Source organism: Zalophus californianus, chromosome X (assembly GCF_009762305.2).
Source record: "Zalophus californianus isolate mZalCal1 chromosome X, mZalCal1.pri.v2, whole genome shotgun sequence".
NCBI classification, from domain to species: Eukaryota; Metazoa; Chordata; class Mammalia; order Carnivora; family Otariidae; genus Zalophus; species Zalophus californianus.
In genome coordinates, this window is record NC_045612.1 from 65273867 (window position 1) to 65293992 (window position 20126).

A 20126-nucleotide genomic window follows, 5' to 3' on the forward strand; every position below is an offset into this window, starting at 1 on the left:
ATGACTTCATGCTTCACAGTCTTGGAAGGCATCTACGTCTTAGGGGAATTCATTCATACTACACTGAAGACTCTTAGGAGGCTTGCTAAATTTACAGAAGAAACTATTCCCCCAGACAGCATTAGATCTCATGGATGCAATGGCTTTTTCTATTAGTGTCCTGAAAGGTCATGTGTCTTTGCTATGGTGCTTGGAAAAATAATATATGACAAAAATGAAATAAGCTTCCAACTACTTATGCACCTGTCTTTATCATCATCTTTCTTCTTTTTTATATAAAAAAAAAGCAACTGGTGTTTATGCATACATGCATGTAAGTCAAATATAATTTTTAGGCTGGCCAAATAAGATAAATGTTTCCAAGCCATGCTGAAGTATTTAGATCACCTTGCTATGCTATGCATATTGTCTGTTTCAAGTGTTAAAGGGTGGTAAAGATAAGAACTTCCTTGGAAATCAAGGAAAGATTATGCTTAATGCCTCCCATAAAGATGATTAAAATTCTTTGGATTAAGCTTTGCTCTCTTTATACACGTCATTGAAACTGCTATTTTTCTGTTATGTTCATTTGGCCCACATAAAGTACATCATTAGTTTTTGATGTAGTGTTCAATGATTCATTAGTTGCATATAACACCCAGTGCTCATCAAAATGCTAATTTTTTAAAGATTTTATTTATGTATTTGACAGAGAGAGACACAGCGAGAGGGAACACAAGCAGGAGGAGTGGGAGGGAGAAGCTGGCTTCCTGACGAGCAGGGATCCCGATGTGGGGCTCGATCCCAGGACGCTGGGACCATGACCTGAGCCGAAGGCAGACACTTAACAACTGAGCCACCCAGGTGCCCCTCAAAATGCTAATTTTAACACATGATTTTTTTTTCTTTTTCACATGTATCTTTTTTTATTATTCTTTATTTAAATTCAATTTAGTGGATGCCTGGGTGGCTCAGTTGATTAGGTGTCTGCCTTCAGGTCAAGTCATGATCCCAGGTCTGAAATCCAGTCCCATATCAGGCTACTTGCTCAGCAGGGAGCCTGCTTCTCCCTCTCCCTCTGCCTGCAGCTCTCCCTGCTGGTTCTCTCTCTCTCTAAGAAATAAAAAAATAAAAAAATAAATAAATTCAATTTAGTTAACATATACTGTATTATTAGTTTAAGGGGTAGAATTTAGTGATTCATTATTTGCATATAACACCCAGTGCTCATTACATCAAGTGCCCTCCTTAATGCCCATCACACAATTATCCCTTCCCCCTTCCCACCTCCACATTAAATTATTAACACCATTTTGGCAATGTGTTGTTTGGGCAACCTTGTGCATGGGTTGAAAAGGAATAAAATGTGTAAACATGGAGAAAGATGCTCAGGAAGGACTGAAAGATTTCAAAGACAAACATTCAGGATTTCATGACCTTGACATTGACTGGTCCCATTAGAAGGATTCACTCACAGCCATTCGACTTCAACAGCTTTAGGTCTGAAAACGTCATTAAATTCAGAAAAAGCAAAGCTTTGAAATCAAAAAGTGGGTGATATTTTTGGAATAGGTCTCATTGATTCCCCCCAAAATGTTACTTTGACTTTTGATGCAGTTATAGTTTGAGAGTACAAGATTTTAAGTGGCTGTCTGGGACCTTTTTTGCTTTTGGCTCTTTTCCTTTCCAGATTATTTTGGACCTGTCTATATGGAAGAAAAATCAAATGGTTATAATATTTATCATAAGCCATGGGGCCTCAATAAATGTTTAGCATAGAAAAATAATGTAAAAAAAAGAAGGAACACTGCATATAATTGTGCAATGCAGAAGAGTGACTATATAAGATGTGCATGGGAGCTGAAATCCAAACCAAACAGTGTTCCTAAGCACAGTGCTGATTCACCTGGAGGAGGTTGTGTAATTTTCTAACTCACAAAATACAGGTCTTTTAACCAGAAAACAATATTAGACTGAAAGGGACACTTTTTAAATAATTTTATAAAAGAACTAGATGGACTAGAGATGGCCCTAATCAAATATATTATCTCTCAAAATCTTCTGAAGATTGTGTACAAATAAATTAGGGAGGAAGTGAGTCTGAAGGCAAGGAAACCATTTAGGAGTATTGTAATAATCCAAGCATGAGTTAATAAGAATTTGGAGTTGGGAAGTGTCATGAACAGGCCATAAGCAATTGAAAATTAGAGTTGAGCAGGAAAGACTCAATACCATGAAGATAGATTACTGGAAAGGAATAGACTGAATTCCTATCCCATCAAAAGGAGGTAGTCAGAAGATCAGCTGCTTTACACTTGATCTGAGCCAAAAGGCTGAGAAGGATAGATCAGCTGCTTTAAAGAATAGTGTGATGATCATACAGTAGTGCTGCCTGACAATGAGACAGAGTAGACAACCACATTTATCTTTTCCCCACTCTAGTTCAGAGCTGAATTTACTGTTTCAAATTCCTTGTTCCATGTCCCAACCACTAAAATTATCTTCTGTTCTTCCCCAAAATCAGATATTAATCTTGATTCCATGGATGGATCTTAGTAGACACGTAAAACTCTTGAAATGGTGGGCATATCATTAACAGACTTTTATTGCTAATTCGATATTTATTTTGACTGTCATATTTTAGAATTGTTTTTATTATAAACTTTTGTTTTAGGGTAAATGAATAGGAGAAACAAAGAGATGAATAGATATAGATAGATGATAGATGACAGGTAGATAGATAAGCCATTACGGCATTTGGTAGTAAATAGACTTGGAGTCATCATTTCAAGAATCAAACAAATTAGAAGAAAAGTTCAAATGCAGACTCAATACTCAGAAATTTAGTTTAAGCAGGGGGGGATGGAAATGATGAAAATTCTAAAAAAAAATTGTTTAAAAATATCTTATGACCCAGCAATTGCACTACTGGGTATTTACTCCAAAGTTACAAATGTAGTGATCTGAAGGGGTATGTGCACCCCAATGTTTATAGCAGCAATGTCCACAATAGCCAAACTATGGGGAGAGCCAAGATGTCCATCAACAGATGAATGGATAAAGAAGATGTGATATATATATATATATATATATATATATATATATATATATATATATATACAATGGAATATTATGCAGCCATCAAAAAACCGAAAACTTGCCATTTGCAATGACGTGGATAAAACTAGAAAGTATTATGCTAAGCGAAATAAGTCAATTAGAGAAAGACATGTATCATATGATCTCACCGATATGAGGAACTATTAATCTCAGGAAACAAACTGAGGGTTGCTGGAGTGGTGGGGGTTGGGAGGGATGGGGTGGCTGGGTGATAGACATTGGGAGGGTATGTGCTATGGTGAGCACAGTGAATTGTGTAAGACTGTTGAATCACAGACCTGTACCTCTAAACAAATAATACATTACATGTTAAAAAAAAAAGAAGATAGTAGGAAGGGAAAAATGAAGGAGGGGAAATCGGAGAGGGAGACGAACCATAGAGACTATGGACTCTAAGAAACAAACTGAGGGTTCTAGAGGGGAGGGGGGTGGAGGGATGGGTTAGCCTGGTGATGGGTATTAAAGAGGGCACATATTGAATGGAGCACTGGGTATTATATGCAAACAATGGATCATGGAACACTACATCAAAAACTAATGATGTAATGTATGGTGATTAACATAATAATAAAAATTTTTAAAAAAATTTTAAAAAAACTAATGCTGTAATGTATGGTGATTAACATAACATAATAAAATTAAATTAAAATAATAAAATAAAATAAAATAAAAATCTCTTAAGCAATCATCGAGGAGTAATTCCATATCAGCAACACAGGAAAATTGTGACCAATGTTCTAAGAAGTATTACTGAACTCTTACAACCTATTGTGTGTAAGTAAACAAGATTTGGCAAGGTGTGTGTGAAAGAGACTCAGACGAACAGGGAGAGACACTTCACTGTGTCCCTGAGGACTGTGGCAGATCAGATTGGTGGTTACAGTAAGAAGAAATGGATTTGAGAGATGTTACAAAAGAAGTAACAACTGAATTCTGTGTCTAATTGATTTGGGGGCTGAAGGACAAGGGGGAATCAACAATTATTTTATTTTGAGCCTAGGTTGACACATACTGTATTTTGAGCTGAGTGATGGTATCATAAAAGGAAAAAAAAGGCATCATTTATCTACTCAGGTATTTATTTAAAAACTAGTACTTGCAAGGCACTGTGCTCACTGGTACACTGATAAAAAGGCCATGACCCCTGTTCTCAAGGATTTTGTCTTAAACACACATTGAGATTTTTGTTTCTACCAGAAGGAACACCATAGAGAGACATTCTATCACTTAATTGCAAGAGTAGGCAAGGAAGAAAAAAGGAAAAAATTTCAAGGATAGTTTACCTAATAATCAAAAGCTAATCTGTCCATATAAATGCATTAGACACATAAAAATTGGCTTGTTAGGATGATCATTTTTCCTCTAATTTGTATAAGCTTTCCCCTAATCCACCTTTATATGAACCCAACCTGTCCCTTCTTTCACAAATTTAAATGGCTGAAAAAAACCTCATTCCTGAAAACTAGTTTAAGAAATTACAGTGTTGTTCACCTATTTGGGTGTGGGGTGAGAGAGGCAACATTCTAGCCCCCTTTAAGCAATATTAATTACTTTTGGGTGCCACTAAATAATAAAGATTACTGGGCAAAGAAATTTGTAGTGTTGCAATATTACATTCATTCAAAAGAAACAATTGAACTAGCTTTATTGGTATTTTAACCAGACCAGAACAAGCTAATCTGCTTCAAGCCCTCTCACATATTTCTGTTGAAATTGAACTATTGGGATCCTGTTTTTACACTCCTTACAATTTGTGATGAGCTTTCAAGACATGTATACCTGTTTTTCAAATTTATAGTATTGGCTTACATTTTTTTTCTTTTATCTTTAAAAAACTTCAAAGTCATTTTTAAAAATAAGGTATAGTTTCTAATGGAATGCTGAAACAATCACATATGTATATGAAGCAATTAATTTGTGCTTTAGGAATTATTTTAGAGTTAAGCTTATTTAATTATTACCCAGCTAATAAGTCTTATTAAAATGCAATAGCTTTGGGGGCACCTGTGGAGCTCAGTTGGTTAAGGGCCCAACTCTTGATTTTGGCTCAGATCACCTTCTCAGGGTATTGAGATTGAGCCCCACTTCAGGCTCCATGCTCAACCAGGAGTCTGGTTGAGGTTCTCTCCCTCTGCCCTTCTCCCTGCTCATATTCTCTGACTCGCTCTCAAATAAATAAATAAATAAATAAATAAATAAATAAATAAATAAATAAATAAATCTTTGAAAAATGCAGAAGTTTTTAATTTGCTTTCTCTTTGTTCCTTGCAAAACTGACTGAAAAGAATTTGTTTCTGCACAAATGAACTTAATTTGTTAATTAATTTTACAACCACTTATTGAACACCTACAATATACCAAAAAATTTGGTAGGGGGATGAATACGTAGCTAAAATTCATGAGGTCTTTAAGGAAATTCAGAGTCTAGCTCTACAATGATAATTTAAAATACATACATTGTTGGTCGGGAAGATGGCGGAGTAGGGGGATTCTAAGCTCACTTTGTCCCACTGATACAACTAGATAACATTCACATCAATATAAATAACCCAGAAAATGACCTGAAAACTGGCAGAACAAGCACAACCAAAGTTAAGGAAAAGGCCATATCAAAGAAGGTAGGAAATTCAAAAGTTGTTCACAGTGGGGTGGGAGCAAGTAACTCAAAGAAGAGTGAAAAACTATCATTCCAGGGAAACTACAAAGAAGATAAATCTCAATAATACTTGATTTTTTTTTGGCCATTCAATTTTTTATTTTATTTTAATTTAATTTAATTTTATTTTATTTATTTATTTATTTATTTATTTATTTATTTATTTATTTGAGGGGGCAGAGAGGGAGCATAAGTAGAGGGAGGGGCCAAGTGAGAAACAGACTCCCCACCGAGCAGGGAGCCCAATGTGAGGATTGACCCCAGGCTCCTGGGATCATGACCTGAGCCAAAGGCAGACACCCAAACAACTGAGTCACCCAGGCACCCCTCATCTTTTTTATTTTTATCTTTTTAAAGTTTTTATTTGAATTCCAGTTAGTTAACATACACTGTTATATTAGTTTCAGGTGTACAATATAGTAATTTAACACTTCCATACATCACTCTGTGATCATTGTAAGTGTACCCCTTAATCCCCATTACCTATTTACCCATCCCCCACCCACCTCCCTCCATCAACCCTCTGTTTGTTCTCTATCCTTGAGTCTCTTATAGTTTGTTTCTTTCTCTCTTTTTCCCTTCCCATGTGTTCATCTGTTTTGTTTCTTAAATTCCACATCTGAATGAAATCATATGGTATTTGTCTTTCTCTGATTAACTTATTTTGTTTAGCATAATATACTCTAGCTCCATCCACATCATTGCAAATGTTAAGATCTCTATCTTTTTGATGACCGAGTAATATTCCAATATATATAATTATTATTATAATATATTATATATAATTACTATATAATATCCAATAATATTATATATATGTAATATATATTCTTTATCCATTCATCAGTGGATGAACATTTGGGCTCTCTCCATAGTTTGGCTATTGTTGATAATGCTGCCATAAATATTGGGATGTATGTACCCCTTCAAATCTGTATTTTTGTATCCTTTGGGTAAATATCTAGAAGTGCAATTGCTGGATCATAGGGTATACCCGTTCTGTTTTTCACTTTTTGAGGAACCTCCAAACTGTTCTCCAGAGTGGCTGCAACAGTTTGCATTCCCACCAACATTGCAAGAGGGTTCCCCTTTCTCCACATCCTTGCCAACATCTGTTGTTTCTTGTGTTGTTAATTTTAGCCATTTTGACAGGTATGAGGTGGCATCACATCATGGTTTTCATTTGTATTACCCTGATGATGTGTGATGTTGAGCATCTTTTCATATGAACGTTGGCCATGTATATGTCTTCTATGGAAAAATATCTATTCATGTCTTCTGCCCATTTTTTAATGAAATTATTCCCTTTTGGGGTGTTAAGTTGTATAAGTTCCTTGTATATTTGGGATAATAACCCTTTATCAGATATGGCATTTGGAAATATCTTCTCCCATTCTGTTGGCTGACTTTTAGTTTTGTTGATTGTTTCCTTCACCCTGCAGAAGCTTTTAATCTTAAAGTCCCAATAATTTATTTTTGCTTTTTTTCCCTTGCCTTGGGAGACATATCTAAGAAAAAAGTTGCTCTGACTGATGTCAAAGAGATTACTGCCTGTGTTCTTTAGGATTTTGATGGTTTCATTTAGGTCTTTCATCCATTTTGAATTTATTTTTGTCCATGGTGTAAGAAACTGGTCAAGTTTCATTCTTTTGCATATTCCTGTCCAGTTTTTCCTACATTATTTGTTGAAGAGACTTTTTCCCATTGGATATTATTTGCTGCTTTGTTGAAGATTAAATGACCGTTTGGATCTGGGTCCATTTCTGGGTTTTCTATTCTGTTCCATTGATCTATGTGTCTATTTTAATGTCAGTACCATACTGTGAAAAATACTGTTGGTCTTTGAAAGGAATTGCACTAAATGTGTAGATTGCTCTGAGTAGTATAGACATTTCAATAATATTTGTTTTTCTAATCCACGAAGATGGAATTTCTCTCAATTTCTTTGTGTCATCTTCAATTTTCTTCATAAGTGTTTTATGGTTTTCAGAGTTTGGGTCTTTCAACTCTTTGGTTAGGTTTCTTCCTAGGTATCTTAATGTTTTTGGTGCAATTGTAAATGGGATTGTTTTCCTAATTTCTCTTTCTGCTGCTTCATTATTGGTGTATAGAAATGCAACTGATTTTTGTACGTTGATTTTGTATCCTGTGACTTTACCGAATTTGTTTATCAGTTCTAGCAGTTTTTTAGCAGTCTTTTGTGTTTTCTATATATGGTATAATGTCATCTGCAAATATTGGAAATTTTACTTCTTCCTTGCCAATTTGGATGTCTTTTATTTATTTTTGTTGTCTGAGTGCTGTGGCTTGGACTTCCAGTACTATGTTGAATTAAAAATGATGAGAGTGGATATTCCTATCTTGTTCCTGACCATGGAGGAAAAGCTCTCAGTCTTTCCCCATTTAGGTTGAGGTTAGCTGTGGATTTTTCATAAATGGCCTTTATTAGGTTGAGGTGTTTCACTCTAACTCTACTTCCTTGAGAGATTTTATCATGAATGGTTGTTGTACTTTGTCAAATGCTATTCTGCATCTATGGAAATGATCATGTGGTTCTTATTTCTTTTATTAATGGGATGTATCACACTGACTTGCAAATATTGAACTGCTCTTGCAATCCAGGAATAAATCCCACTTGATCATACTGAATGATTTTTTAATGTATTTTTGGATTCAGTTTGTTAGTATTTTGTTGAGGATATTTGTATCTATGCTCATCAGAATTATTGGCCTGTAGTTCTCTTCTTTTGTGGTCTCTTTGTCTGGTTTTGGTATCATGGTAATGCTGGCCTCCTAGAATAAATTTGGAGGTTTTCCTTCCATTTCTTTCTTTTTTGGGAGGAGTACAGTTTGAGAAGAATAGTTGTTAACTCTTCTTTAATAGTTTGGTAGAATTCACCTGTGAAGCCATATGGCCCTGGGCTTTTGTTGCTTGGGATTTTTTTGATTACTGATTTAATTTCTTTGCAGGTTATTGGTCTGTTCAAGTTTTCTATTTCTTCCTATTTCAGTTTTGGTAATTTATATATTTCTAGGGATTTATCCATTTCTTCTAAGTTGTCCAGATGGTGTCATGTAGTTTTTCATAATATTCTCTTATAACTGTTTGTATTTCTGTGGTGTAGGTTATTATTTCTCCATCCCACATTTGTAATTGTTTGGGGTCCTATCACTTTTCTTTTTGATAAGCTTGGGTAGAAGATTATCAATTTTATTAATTTTTTTAAAGAAAGAGCTCCTTGGTTAATTGGTCCGTTCTATTGTTTCTTTGTGTGTGTGTTGGGGTTTTTTGTTTGTTTGTTTTAGTTTTTATATTTATTTCTCCTCTAATCTTTATTATTTCCTTCCTTCTGCTGGCTTTAGGACTCATTTGTTGTTCTTTTTCTAGTTTTTTTAGGTGTAAGGTTATGCTGCTTATTTTAGATTTTTATTACTTCTTTTTTTAAAAATATATATTTTTTATGTATTTGAGAGAAAGAGCAGGGAAAGGGGCAGAAGGAGAAGGAGAGGGAAAGGGAGACAATCTCAAGCAGACTCTGGTGAGGAGTATGATGCAGGGCTTGATCTCACAGCCCTGAGATGATGACCTGAGCTGAAATCAAGAGTGGAACACTTAATTGACTAAGCCACCCTGGTGCCCCAGATTGTTCCTGCTTCCTGAGGTAGGCCTGTATTGCTATATACTTCCCTCTTTGAACCATTTTTGGTGCATCCCAAAGGTTTTGGACCATTCTGTTTTCATTTTCATTTGTTTCCATGAAAATTTTAATTTCTTCTTTTATTTTCTAGTTTACCCATTCATTGTTTAATAGCATGTTATTTGAGCTCCATGTATTTGCGGTCTTTCCAGATTTTTTCTTGTCAACTTCTACTTTCATAACGTTGTGGTCAGAAAAGGTGCATGTTATGACTTTAATTTTCTTGTATTTGTTGAGGCTTGTTTTGTGGCCTAATGTGCGATCTTTTCTAGAGAATGTTCCGTGTGGACTTGAAAACTTGAAATGAATGTGTATTCTGCCATTTTAGGATGAAATGTTCTGATTATATCTGTTAAGTCCATCTGTTCCAGTTTGTCATTCAAAGCTTTTTTTTCTTGGCTGGTTTTCTGTTTAGATGATCTGTCCACTTATGTGAATGGGTGTTAAAGCCCCTACTAGTACTGTATTATTATCCATTAGTTCATTTAGGTTTGTTATTGTTTTATATATTTGGGTTCTCCCATGTTGGGTGCATAAATATTTATAATTGTTATATCTTCTTGTTGGATTGTCCCCTTTATTATTATATAGTGCCCTTATTTTTCACTTGTTAGTCTTTGTTTTAAATCTTATTTCCCCAATATAAGTATTTCTACTCTGGCTTTCTTTCTTCATCCATTTCCCTGAAAAATATTTCTCCTTCCCCTCAGTTTCAATATGCAGGTGTCTTTATGTCTAAAATGAGTCTATTGTAGGTAGCATATCCACGGGTCTTGTTCTTTTTATCCATTCTGACACCCTATGTGCCTTTAAAAAAAGATTTATTTATTTATTTTCGAGAGAGAGAGCACGAGTTGGGGGGCAGAGGGAGAGGGAGAGAGAATCTCAAGCAGACTCCATGCTGAGTACAGAACCCAATGTGGGGCTTGATCCCAGAATCCTGAGATCATGACCTCAGTCAAAACCAAGAGTCAGACGCTTAACTGACTGAACCACTCAGGTGCCCCACTAAAATGAGTCTATTGTAGGTAACGTATAGATGGGTCTTGTTCCTTTTATCCATTTTGACACCCTACGTGTGTCTTGATTGGAGATTTTTGTCCATTTTTACATTCAAAGTAATTATTGATAGATATGTATTTATTGCCATTTTATTACTCATTTTGTGGTTATTTCTGGAGATTTTCTCTGATCTTGTCTTTTGTGTTTTGTTGATTTTCTTTATTGACATATTTGTATTTCTTTTTCTTTATTCTTTTCAAGTTTATTAGCGGTTTTTGATATATGGTTACCATTAGGGTTGTATATAACCTCTTCTACATATAGCAGTCTATACTAAGTTGATGGTTGTTTAATTTTGAACCCATTCTTTTCTCCTCTTCTCCCCACGTTTTAGGTGTATGTTATTATATTTTATATCTGTTTTGTGTTTGTGTGTGTGTGAGTTCCTTAACTGATTTTTACAGAAATATTCATTTTTACTGCTTTTGTGTTTCCTGTCTTTATACTGTAACTTTTGGTCTCTCCACTCAAGGATTCCCCTCTAATATTTCTTGCAGGGATGAGTTAGTGATCATGAACTCCTTTGGTGTTTGTTTGCCTGGGAAATTATCTCTCCTTGTATTCTGAATAAGGGCCTTGTTGGATAGTGTATCTGTAGCTACAGTTTTCTCCCAGTCAGCACTTTGAATATATCATGCCACTCCCTTCTGTCTTGCCAAGTTTCTATTAAAAAGTTTCCTGACAGCTTTATGTTTTCTCTTGTAAGTTAAAGACATCTTTTGTTTTGTTGTTATTAAGATTTTTTTCTTTATCAGTGTAGGTTGAAAATTTAATTACAGTATGTCTTGGTGTGGGCCTGCTTTTGTTGATTTTGTTGGGAGTTCTCTGTGCCTTCTGGATCTAGATGCCTGTTTCCCACCCCAGATTAAGGATGTTTTCAGCTGTTATTTCTTCAAATGAAATTTCTGCTCTCTTTTCTCTATCTTCTTCTGGGTTCCCTATAATATGAATATTAGTACATTTGATAGAGTCACTGAGGCCTAGGTGTTCTCATGTTGCATAACTCTTCTGTTTCTTTTGTTCAGTTTCATTGCTTTCCATTACTTTTCTCCTAGGTCATTAATTCATTACTCTGCTTCTCCAAGCCTACTGTTCATTGTATCAAGCTTGTTTTATTTACTGCATTCTTCATCATCTCTAATTGATTCTTTTTTAACTCTTTTATCTCTGTAGTAAGGGTCTCACTGATGTCTTCCATTCTTTTCTTAAGTCCAATGAGTATCCTGTGATCATTGCCTTAAGTTCTCTATCAAGCATGTTTCTTATATCTGTTTTGCTTAGATCTCTGACTATGATGTTATCTTGTTCTTTCATTTGGGTAAATTCCTCTGTCTTCTCATTCTGTCTGTCTCTGCTTACTTCTTTGTCTTAGAAAAGCCAGTTATGTCTCCTGCTTCTCAATATAATGGCCCGATGAAGAAGAGGTCATGTAGTGCCCAGGGCTTGGCACTTCAGGGAGTGTCTCCAGAATGTGTGTTGCATGACCTCTGCTGTTGCGTTCTTGCTTCTCTGTCCTTCAGACCAATTATCTGCAGAGGCTCTCCTTTCCTGCTGTGGGCTTTGTTTGGTCCTTGACCTGAATGTGGCGAGTTTTAACTAGGTTTGCCTTGGTTTGTCTGTTTGTGAAATGAGACCTGACACCACCTCCACCAGAACTGAGGCCCTAAAAAACTCTCTGGTAGGGAGACATTGTGTGGGCAGGGGTTTGTGCTGGTATTCTATGGGAAGGGTCCTCCACAATGGGACTGAGGTAAGTGTGATTGAGAAAGGCAGTCCACTGGAACACAGGGGTATGGGGCTTAGGGTAAACAAATTAGGCAGTCAGTGTACCACTGTGATGCTTCCCAGAGATGACTCTGTGTTTATGCTGAGTGGCAGGGGAGGGAAATGTTGCCAGTCAGATCCTTTATTCTTGGAGCAGTCTCTCCACAAATGCTGCCTCTTAGAGGCATGATCTGAGAAGATCAAATAATCTCCCTACTGTGTGCCCAAGATGCTCTTCAGATCACTTTTTCTATGCTGTATTCCCCATGTTGTTTGCCTATCTTCTTTTCAAGAACAGCACAGTGCCCTCTAGGCTTTATCCCAGCCAAGCCCACTGACCTTTAAAATTCCAGGCTTTAAGCCCTGCTGGTTGCAAGAACTCATGAAATTCAGCCCCTCTCATTTTCTAAGCCAATGGCTATGGGGAAACTTTCTCCTTGTGCAGTCCCCTGTGTGCTCCTCTCTTTTCCCCTTGTCCAGGACCACGGCTTTCTCCCCTCCCTATTAGCCAGTGTCTTTTTCTCCCCTAAACCAGTTCTCTGCACTTCCTACCTTCTTTGATGTGGCCTCTTTTCTCCCTTTATTTGTGGAGTTTTTTCTGTCAGTCTCCAGGTCAATTTCTGGGGCATTTAAGATGATTTGATAGTTATCTAGTTGTATTCATGGGACTAGGTGAGCCTAGGGTCCTCCTACTCCACCACCATCTTCCTGTCTTCTATTTTGTATGTTTTGAGGAAACTCCATACTGTTTTTCTCAGTGGTTACATCAGTTTGCATTCCAACCTACCGTGCATGAGGGTTCTTTTTACCCCACATTCTTGCCAATGATTGTTTCTTGTGTTTTTGATTTTAGCCATTCCGACAGGTGTGAGGTGATATTCCATGGTTTTCATTTGCACTCCCCTGATGATTAGAGATGTTGAGCATTTTTTCATGTGTCTACTGGCCATCTGTATATCTTCTTTGGAGAAAGTTTTTGCTTTTATATAAATCTATGTTCTAATGTTGGGTGCTTAACTATTTACAAATTTTAAATCTTGTTGGTGTGTTGACCACTCTATTACTATATAATGGCCTACTTTGTCTCTCTTTTCTTAAATTTTATTATGTTATGTTAGTTACCATACAATACATCATTAGTTTTTAATGTGGTGATCCATGATTCATTGTTTTCGTATAACACCCAGTGCTCCATGCAGTACATGCCCTCTTTAATACCCATCACTGGGCTAGCCCACCACCCCCCCAAATAAACCCTCAGATTGTTTCTCAGAGTCCATAGTCTTTCATGGTTCATCTGTACCTCCGATTTCCTCCCCTTCATTTTCCCCTTCCTTCTCCTAATGTGCTCCATGCTATTCCTTATGTTCTACAAATAAGTGAAATTATATGATAATTGACTTTCTCGGCTTGACTTATTTCACTTAGCATAATCTCCTCCAGTCCCATCCATGTTCATGTATGTTAAAGTTTATTTTGCCTGATATAAGTATGGCTATTCACATTTTTTGACCAAAATGTCTTGTTCCCATTTTTTCACTCTCTGTTTATGTGTATCTCTAATGCTAAAACAAGTCTTTTAGGCAGCATATTGTTTAATCTTGTTTTTGTTTTATTTTTATCCATTCAGCCATTCTATGTCTTAGAATTGGAGAATTAATCTATTTATGTTTAAAGTCATTACTGATAGTAAAGACTTACTATTGCCATTTTGTTATTTTTCTGGGTGTTTTATAGAATTTTTTCCTTGCTTCTTATTCTGTTCTGTGTGTGTGTGTGTGTGTGTGTGTTCATGTCTTTTGGGTTCAGTATACTTTGACTTATTTATTGTGTTCTTTTGTGTAACTTTTGTAGGATTTTCCCTTGTGGTTACCATGAAGCTTATATAAAATATCTTAAACTTATAATACCTTATTTTAAACTGACAACATCTTAAATTCAATAGAATTTGTAAATTTTATACTTTTACTTCTCTTCCCCTTCACATTTTAAGTTATTGCTGTTATAATTTACAAGTTTTTTTATATTGTGTAATGAACAACATATTGCTGTAATTATGGTTACTTTTATTATATTTGTTTTATTTTTTAACTTTTACACTAGGGTTGTAAGTAAATTATGCACCACTCTTAACCATAATGCATAATCTAATTGGGACTATATATTCACTATTACCAGTGAGATTTACACTGATGTTTTATATTTTTATAATGTTAAATAGTGTTCTTTTACTTGACTCAAAATACTATATCATTTTTTGTAGAACAGTTCTGGTGGTAATGAACATCCTCAGCTTTTGCTTGTTAAGGAAAGTCTTTATTCCTTTTTTTCTAAAAGACTGCTTTGCCAGGCATGGAAATCTATTTTGACAAGTATTTTCTTTCATTATTTTGAATATATCATACTGTCCTCTACTATTCTAAAATGTTTCCTCTATGAAATATGTTAATAATCTCATGGGGATTCCCTGGTATGTAACTTATCTCTTCTCTTTTTCTGCTTTTAAAATTATTTCTTTGTCTTTGACTTTGACAATATAATTATAATGTGTCTAGGTATAACCTTATTTGGTTTCAACCAATTTGGTATCCTTGGGCTTCATGGATCTGAATGTCCATTTTTCCTCATGTTTGGGAATTTTTTAGACATTATTGCTTTAAATATACTTTCTTCCCTTTTCTCTTTCTCTTCTCTTTCTGAAATCTCCAAAATGTGCATATTATTTCTTTTCTTTGTGTTCCACAATTCCCTTAGGCTTTGTTTACTCCTTTTTTTCCCCCCTTATCCTAGTAGGTGAATTTCAATGTCCTATCCTTTCTTCTGCATGATCAAGTCTACTTTTGAAATTCCTGAATTCTTCAGTTCAGTTATATTTTTAAACTCTAGGATTTCTGGTTTTTTTTTTTTTTTTTGATGGTTGCTATCTCCTTGCTGAACTTCTTGTTTAATTTATGCATTGTTTTACTAATTTCATTTAGTTGTATGCCTGCATTTTAACCTTTCTTAATGGGATTATTCTAAATTCTTTGACAGTTCACAGATCTGCATTTTTTTAGGGTCAGTTATTGGAGTTTTATTAGTGTCATTTGGTGGTATCATTATTTACCTGAATTTTTTTATGATCCTTGATTATTTGCCTTGATATCTGAACATTTGAGTAATTGGCCCCTTTTCTACAGTTTATATGTTTGCCTTGACAGAGACAGTTCTTCACCAGTCAGTTCAGTAGGGTTTCTAAGTGTGACTACTGATAATGTCCTCGGGCAGATGAGGTCTACTATTATGGTCTATTTTTAGGTGAAGAAACTGTTTGAGCTCTGAGAGTAGGGATCTGGGGGTGTACCACTGGGTAAGAATGAATGAGTAGGGCTGCTGGCTTTGTTCCCTACCCAGGTGAGGTTATAGGGTAGGCTCCATAATTGTTTGCATTCTCTGTTAAGACTTATTGGTTGGTAGGGACTGGGTACTTTATTTAGTAGTAGGTGGGGCTATGAATTAGCTTACCTGCCCTGGCCAGGCAACAGCATGGACTCAGAGCCTGTACAACTTGTCTGGGGATCTGAATCAGTCAGTGTGCACTTAATTTCCTAGTCAGGTGAAGACACTGGTTGTGCTCTGCAGAGAGGGGAAGGCACAGGCTGTGTTCTCAGTTTAAGTGCCATTGTATGCACAGCTTTTGGATGGACTATGTTGTTTTCTGTATGCTCTGGTTATGTTCCCTGGTTGGACAGCTAGAGGTTTATTCAATAATGAACAGAGCTACAAATTAATTTATTTGCTTGGGTATAGAAGGAAAAGCAGTTCTAAGCTTGTAAAGCTCTTTGTTGTCTTAAGTCAAGCTGACCTATACCCCATGTTCCCTGATCAAAAAGGGCCACTGACTTTGCTCTGAAAACTATAAGCTTTTGGCTCATGTGGCACTGGGCTGAACAACTTCCAGGAGATGCACCAGCCCTTTTGGTCAGTTGGAACTGAAAGACACTTTCCACAGTGGGTGGGACTATGTCACAGATTCCTTACCTGGGCAGGAGGGGGAGGAGATTCTCCAGGCTACTTTAATTTCTCCAGTCTTCTTACATGGGAGGTACTGAGAGTTATTCTCAGCCTTGGCTATGAATTAATTTCCCTGCTTTTACATAGCACAAGAATGATCCACACCTAGTACTGGCTTTGCTCTGGGAGTAACCAGTTCTGCCCTCCTGCCTCTCAGCTTGAGTGCTTCTGAGTTGCCTTGCTTCCAGAAATTGTTGCCAGGCTTTCTGGAGCTTAAAGACATTCTACATGCAGATGGGGTTGTGATTGGTTCTTGCTTGGGCATAGGCAAACCAGGTTCTAGGGCCAGCAAAACTCCTCATCTGAGGATCCAAATCAGGCATATTCAAACCTTGCAAAGTTCCCTAGTCAGAGTGTGTCCCTGACTTGGCTCTGCAGATCAGCAAAGCTACTGGTTAGGATTACTTTTCGGGCACTTCGGATATGATCTTGGTCTGCCAAGATCCATGTATTCGTTGTTGCAAACCCCTCCTGTCTTCTCCATCACAGTCAGATTCCCAGTGGTTGAGCCCTGCAGATTCTCCTGCAATCCTCATGGTGCAAAATCAGATTAGGGGCTCCCACAAAGCAACCCACAATGCTGAAGAGGGGTTGGTTTTCTCCTAGGTTGTTTCCCATTGTAGAAGCCAGAGACTCAAGGGAAACTTCTCAGTGTGGTGTTCTGTTGGCCTGGGAAAGGGACAATGTGGTCAATGTGTAGCCATTTCTCTTACTCTTTTAATGTAGTCTGTCTTGGTCTCTGTGGTGAAGAAGAATGCTTCAGTCTCACCCCAGTGATCTAAAATTCCCTCATTTTTCTTAAATAATTGTTGTTCTTCTTGTGAAGGGTTGTGAAATCAGAAACAAGTTATGTCACCATTTTGGTGACATTACTCCTACTATAAGTTTTTGCTTTGTGGTTACTATGATGATTTCATGTAACAACTTATGTTTATAATAGTCTATTTTAAGTTGATGACAACTTAAGTTTGAATGCATTCTAAAGCTCAAAACTTTTACTCTCCCCCCCCATGTTTTATGGTTTTGATGTCACATTTTACCTCTTGTGTATTCCATAACTAATCATTGCAGTTATAATTATTTGTACTACTTTTGTCTTTTAACCTTCATACTAGCTTTATAAGCAATTAATCCACTATATTTACCACATCTACATTTACCAGTGTGATTTATACTTTCATGTGTTTTCTTGTTACTGATTTGTGTCTCATCTCTTCAGCTTAAGGAAGTCCTTTTAATGTTTTTTGCAAGTCTGGTATAGTGGTGAAGAACTCCTTTAGCTTTTGCTTGTATGAATAACTATTTATCTCTCTTTAAATTCTGAATGATGATTATGCCAGACAGAGTATTCTTGGTTAGGAATTTTTTTTTCTTTCAGCACTTTGAATATATCATGCTACACTTTCTGATCTGAAAAATGTCTGCTGAAACATGTGCCTATAGTTTTATCATTTTTTTGTATGTAACAATTTTTTTTTTCTTTTGCTGCTTTTAAGATTTTTTTCTTTATCTTTAACTTTTGACATTTTAAATTATAATGTGTCTTGGTGTGGATTCATGTTATTTGGAACTCTTTGGACATTCTGTAACTGTATGTTTCCTTCCTCAGGTTAAGGAGGTTTTCAGCCATCATTTCTTGAAATAAATTTTCTGTCTCTTTCTTCTTCTGGGACTCCTACAATGTGAATGTTAGCCTGTTTGAGGCTTTCCCATAAATTCCTTAAGCTATTCACATTTTTTTCTTTTTTGCTGCTCTGATTGGGTGAGCTTCTCTTCCTTGTCTTTGAGTTCACTGATCCTTTCTTGTTTCATCTAGTCTGCTATTGATCCCCTCTAATGTATTTCTCAGTCCAATCAATATATTCTTTAGCTCTGTGACTTCTGTTTGGCACTTTCTTATATTTTATATCTCCTTGTTGAAATTCTCATTGTGTTTATTTATTTTTCTCCTGAGTTCACTCAGTTATCATAGATTAATAAATTATTCTTATGTAGCATGTGGGCATTTCTATAAAAATGTTAAGCATAATACTCTTATTTGAAAATTTAACTTCCCCACAATAAAATTGCTACTGTAAGTAAATCATTTTTCCTTACATTCTTTTGCGCATTTTATAGGACTATAACCCATTATAAAAGTAAAGTTAGTGCTTATAAATATAAACGTAAAACTGCTCTCCCTCGGGCCTACTAAAGTCAGCGGGCACCATCTTTTTTTTTTTTTATTCTTACTTTCTTTATTTTCCTTTCCCTTGTTACTTTTTAGGTTTCTGTTTTTTTCCTTTTTTTTTCTTTATACAGCAGTTTCTACCTTTGTACTCCTTCTTTACTTCACTGCAGCCAGTGGATTTGGAATTCAGCTTCTGTAAACCAGTTGTTCCCTTTCCACTTTATCAATTCTGTACATTGAAAATTCTCAGAATACCTTAATTATTCATGTGTGGTAAATTTTGAACCCTGGGAGATTAATTACCTATTTCAGAACCTTAGAGGATAATAGCATACTTTTACTTGTAATTACATATTGAATTTGTAATGCACCTAAAGTCTTAGTATTTGGTCAGAGTTAATATGACACCTAAATACTACTTAAAAGTGGAAAGCAGTTTTACGTTTATATTTATAAGCACTAACTTTACTTTTATAATGGGTTATAGTCCTATAAAATGCGCAAAAGAATGTAAGGAAAAATGATTTACTTACAGTAGCAATTTTATTGTGGGGAAGTTAAATTTTCAAATAAGAGTATTATGCTTAACATTTTTATAGAAATGACCACATGCTACATAAGAATAATTTATTTAATCTATGATAACTGTTATATCTGTACTCTGTGCTTGTATTTAAAACTTTCTAAAAGTGAACAGCATAACCAATCATGCATAAACTGCATTTAAGGTCATATAGATTATTGTACAAAGTTATTTTATCTCTCAAAACTTCTTCCTTCTTTTTACTGAAACTATCAGGTTAAGGAGTCTTTTATCAGTATTATAAGATTCTGAATGGTATCTAAGTGAATTTTGACAAGTATCTTGCAGAGATATGGAGGCAAATATATAGATTTTTTTGGTGACTTTTTAGAAAAGCTGATTCAAGGAGATATATTTTCCCATTTTATTTGTCTTGCATCATGTCTCTGTAATAAGCATACACGTAAGTGTTAAAATTGTTCGTTGTAATATTAAAGCAATCTCACTGATTTACTGAGCTGTTATCTCATAAGATCAAACACTGTCATCTTTCTGTCAGCATTGTATAAGGCATCCCAGCCTTTAAAATTCAAGAACCAGCCATTACTTGCTTTGATGTTATATTTTTCTCTCTCATTACAATAGGAATTCACAGGTCAAAAAAGCCCAGATTCCACTTTAATGGTGGCCAAATGAAAGGTACATATATTAATTAGCCCACTTAGCTACAAATCCTGTGTTCAAAGCTCTATCTCTAGGCAGCAACTTCAAAGTAGGTGTATTTGGAAATGAAATACCTTTTCTCTGAAAACAGCAGGATGTGTAGTTCCAAATAGTTTTCTTTCAAAATTATATTCTTAGAGTGGGGCCGACTAGACAGTCATTCTGATAATGCTTCCATTAACTCCAAACATATCTGGAAACCTTCTTTAAGCAGTGCTTTCAGAGGTAGGTTATTAAAGCACAAGAAAACCAGTTTCATTAATTTATAATTACAGAACTCTCTTCCTCCCTAGAAACCTTGTTCTTCTTTTAATTTCTCTGTTTTAGTTTTCCCTCCTTCCCTCACCTCAGCCAATCTATTCAAATGGATATACTGAA

At 35.7% G+C, this 20126-nt stretch overlaps 1 protein-coding gene across 1 annotated transcript in view; it reads right to left on the reverse strand.

Annotated features, from left to right (window-relative positions):
* LOC113931552 (putative P2Y purinoceptor 10) overlaps positions 1 to 20126 on the reverse strand; it is a 79368-nt gene that overhangs the window by 41262 nt on the left and 17980 nt on the right. The window lies entirely within an intron of this gene.